The sequence below is a fragment of the Branchiostoma belcheri genome, unplaced genomic scaffold, assembly GCF_001625305.1.
Source record: "Branchiostoma belcheri isolate BF01 breed outbred unplaced genomic scaffold, Haploidv18h27 scaffold15, whole genome shotgun sequence".
NCBI lineage: Eukaryota > Metazoa > Chordata > Leptocardii > Amphioxiformes > Branchiostomatidae > Branchiostoma > Branchiostoma belcheri.
Window position 1 is genome coordinate 1,132,646 of NW_017802935.1, and position 4,781 is coordinate 1,137,426.

General features: G+C 45.8%; 1 non-coding gene across 1 annotated transcript; it reads left to right on the forward strand.

The window, feature by feature from the left end:
• The first annotated feature begins 2,589 nt into the window (after nt 1–2,589).
• Nucleotides 2,590–2,662, forward strand: Trnav-uac. The gene has a single exon. It is a non-coding gene; the product is annotated as a tRNA-Val (tRNA).
• The last annotated feature ends 2,119 nt before the right edge of the window (nt 2,663–4,781 follow it).

The window sequence follows — 4,781 nt, forward strand, 5'->3', positions numbered from 1 at the left end:
ATGTGACCACCCTTGAGGTGTCGTTCGGAGCCAGATGGAAGTCCTGACCGACAGAAAGATCAGTCCGCGTGAACCCGGGAGATCAGAACCCGGAGAAGGTGACGTGCCTGTTGAAGTTGCTGTTCAGGTACTTGCCCTGCCGCAGCTCCACGAACACCTGGTCCCCGGCCGCCAGCTGCAGGAGGACGGTGTTGCTGCTGGAGTGGACCGACCCGGACGACGCGTTGACCTCCCACAGGGTGGCCCTCGGCAGGTCGTTCTGAATCAGGGCGATCCAGTAGCTGGCGCTGGTGACGGACCTGAAAGAAAAAAATCTGGAATTGGACAAAAACACATAAAAACAAACACACACACCAATTAACTCCTGGTGGTAAACGTTTGGAATATATTTCAGGAGTCAGGAGTAGCATCTTTCAGATCGCTGGTCTGTGCACGGCGAAGGGAAACAAGTTGTTCGGTGTAATGTAGCCAGCTACCGCCGCGCCGCGTGCCTGCGAAGCTGGTGTGTTACGCCGAAGGGCGGTTATACCGGCTATACAGATGCAGAAGCTAGTGTGTTACGCCGAAGGGCGGTTATACCGGCTATACAGATACAGAAACAAAGTTGGGACTAACTTTTGTCTGGAGTATTCGTGGAGCCCTTGATGAAAGACGGTGGACTGTCCCATCTTAACAGCGGGAAAAAGCAAACAACTGAAACTCTGCAAATATATGTGTTTAAAATTGTCACCCCCCCATTTAAAATAATTTTGCTCAAACGCCTGCATGTTGTGTCAAAGTGTAATCCTACTATACGATCAACAAGTTTCATATGATGTACATATACTTGATAAGATTTTAAAAAATCTGAGTTATTGCAAGTGAACCCAACCAAAAGTACCGACTGCCACATTCATCACAGCATGTTGACGACTCACGAAGAAAATGAATGCATGGAAAAACCCATGTTGGAAAGAAGGCATGAAAAAAATGCCCCGATGTTTGTACAGTTGATACCGCATCCGCCGACCTTTCCTAGCGAGTGCCTTTGCGCGTCACTCCTCTGTAGGCTGGAGTCCGGCCTTGCTAGGGTATTTATATAGGTATCCCTGTTTAGAATTATATATAGCTTTGGTCCGCTCCCCAAGATCCGCTACCCAGCCAACTTGGATAGCGGATCTTGGGGAGCGCACTAACAAGACTGTACTCCAGGCTAAGCCAGATGTACTGCTAGTCCCTGACAGCTTTGACAGTGACACCTTACGAAGTGATGTGAGGGGTCTTCGGAACTAAGGTGTCATAGTCACGATGTACAAGCGGGAAATATCACATAAGGATATGAAAGTTTGCTTAAGGTCTCACAGAACCTCTAAAAATGTAAGAATTCGAACCTGTTTTGCCCGCACATTCCTGCGCTTTACTGTACGGCATCGTACTTGAACTTATTCTGGAGTCACAATTCTAAGCCGGGGCCCGACCGGGCTGTTTGAATGAACGAAAAATAAAGATGCATATCAAGAAGATGCATAAATTATGCTCATGATTAGCTGTTAGATGTTTTGTGTGTTTTGTTAATTCTCCTTTATATTATACTTTCCGTTCCCGTAAACTACCCGGTCGGGCCCCGGCTTGGAAATTAGACGGTCACTCTCTGCTCATGGTTCTATTCTTTAGAGTCAGAAGTCTTTATATGAATGACATCCGCATATTCTCCAGACTATTATTAGTTTTTATTTTTAATAATAACCATTACTTAGTATTTTGATTAGTTTATTGTTACAACCACTGTTCAAGTACATGTTATCTATGTCCCTACTAAAGAAGAAAAGAGGAAGAACTACATATATGTCCATGAACGTACGTACTCAATTGCCTTCGGGAACGAACTTAAAACAAAGAAAAAATCCATAACCATCTAACTGGTTACAGTTAGCGGTATTTATAAACGACATCTGCATATTATCTAGTATTAGTTTATTTTTCATAGTCACCAGTATGACCACTGTTGTTCATGTATATGTTATCTATGTCCCTATCACTTGTATGTTTCCCATCCATGTCCACGTACTTGCCTTCGGGAACGAACTTGCAAAAAAAACTTTAATAACCGTCTATAACTTAGTGCCGCTAGTTACAATTTCACACACTACTTTACATGTATATGACATGAGGCTGGAGGATATATACTTTTGATCGATATCATTTCCAGACACTCTGATGAGCCCAGAAAAAAATTGCTGATGTCGCAAGATTTCCTCAGCGCTTTAAACTCCAACTCATCGTTATTTCTGAGGTCAGGGAGGTGAGATACACGGCCAATATTGTACACCCCGGGGACCGGCCTCCGCAGGCCGGCTTACTCACAAGGCATCACTTTACCCTTTCACGATCCAGCCCACCGGTCTAAGAATCCAGCTTATATTATTACCAACAGAGTTTGCGCCGCCAGGAGGCATGGGCATCCTGGATTAGCCTCCGCCAGGCCTTCCTAAGGGGGTTTGGATAAAGTAGAATTCGGCAAAAGTTTAGGACGGGGTCATTGGCCAGAAGGGTGGGGCTAGGGATGACCGATCGAAGTATTTATAAACGGGCAAATGAACTCATTTGTGGGGTCGTGTGGCGCAGTCGGTAGCGCGTTCGGCTTACACCCCAGAGGTTGTGGGTTCGAACCCCACCCGTGTCACCGATCTTGTGCCCTTGGGAAAGGCACTTTACACGATTTTCCTCACTTCACTCAGGTGTAAATGAGTACCTAGCTTCGGCTAGGGACGTCCCTCGGATAGGACGTAAACTGGAGGTCCCGTGTTTGAGGAGAGCCACACCTCGAGCACGTTAAAGATCCCACCACACCTTTCGAAAAAGAGTAGGGGCATGCCCCGGTGTGCGATGGTACAAACACTACTGTATGGAGTTGGTGATTCACTTCAAATCACCCGGACGGAGGCCTGGTGACCTCCATCTTGTATAGCCACATGGTGAACTACATCATTCACCCGGACGGAGGCCTGGCGAACCCCGTCTGTATCAGCCAAATCTTGGAGAGGAGATAGGCGCCGCCAAGATTAGCCTGACATGCTGCTGGCTGTCATGATGCCCCTACGGCCGTGAAGGCTATGGGACTTACATACATACATACAAATGAACTCATTGGCTATTGTACAAGTACCCAGAACCGTGCTTAGTATTGTTCTATGCCAGAAGGGGTTGTAGGGTCAGGCGCGGTTCTGGATAGTCTCCTCGTATCCAAGAACGTAGGTTTACCTCGTCGATCAGGCACGGTTTTGGATACGCGTAATGGTTGTAGCTGGATAAAGCCCTCGGATTCTGGAAGCTACACCTCTGGCCAATCTGGCCTATTTTGCCAAATGTTACAAATTGTTTTGTGAGTCTGATGGAGACAATGGATGCAGGACGTCGACGTCTGGATATAGGGGAAGAAACTTGTTCATTCATTAGTCCCCAATTAATCCCGAAGTCTGTAGCTGCGGGTGTCCATATGAAACGATTGCTCATTATATACACCAGCGCTCAGTCCTCTTTGGCAAGCTTTCAAGCATACTTGGTAATATTGTTTCTGACAATTCGAAACAGCATTTAGTTCTACGCGGTAGTTTTTTTTTATTCATATGATATCAACTGCAAAATAATGTTAGCCGCACAATATTACATAAAAGAAACAAAACGCTTTTAACTGTGTCTTCTGGGATGGGAGGTTTGTTGCTCACGCGATGTCTCATGTATTTTCAAATGTCTTGTAAAATATTGTTCTTTCATTGTAAAAGTGGCTGCGAGAATATAAGTTGTACCTAATTTGAGTTCGCAGTCACTTAGTCCATGTCTTTTCATTTGTAACCATCATTGTGATTCCCAATTAAGCAGATCCATCGATTGGAAAGACTGTACTCACGGTAACCACTGTTGGTCAAAGGAGTGATCATTAGCCACATGTAGGGGAAACTACGCCCCTGTTTCAGTGTCAGCAGATCTTCGGTGGCTACTATGGACACCCAATGGTTAGGGCCCTGCCATCGTAGCATCTTCTTGGAGATTAGAGATCATGGCTGGCCCCATGGCCAATATCGCATACAAAACACCCAATTAAGCTTACCCGTGCTGCACATATGCCGGTAGTTCAATGTCAGGGAACGACTGAGTCACCCTGAGTAAGAGGGTCAGTAGAAAGAGACTCAAACCAAGCAGATCCTACGATGAAAAGACTGTAACCATTTGCCAAAGGAGTGACCATTTGCCAAAGGAGTGACCATTTGCCAAAGGAGTGACCATTGGCCACCAGAACGAGCTTTAAATATAACCTCCTTGGCCAAAAGGAGGGGCAATATCACAATTTTGAAAGGAGTGCTCCTCCCTATTTCAGTATCAGTAGATCTTCGGTGGCTACTATGGACACCCAATGGTTAGTTCCCTGCCATCGTAGCATCTTCTTGGAGATTAGAGATCCGATGGCAGACCCCATGGCCAATATCGCATACAAAACATCCTATTAAGCTTACCCGTGCTACACGTATGCCGGTAGTTTAAAGTCGGTGAATGACTGAGTCACCCCGAGTAAGAGGGTCAGTAGAAAGAGACTCAAACCAAGCAGATCCTACGGTGAAAAGACTGTAACCATTTGCCAAAGGAGTGACCATTTGCCAAAGGAATGACCATTGGCCACCAGAACGAGCTTTAAATATAACCTCCTTGGCCAAAAGGAGGGGCAATATCACAATTTTGAAAGGAGTGCTCCTCCCTATTTCAGTATCAGTAGATCTTCGGTGGCTACTATGGACACTTACCTTTGG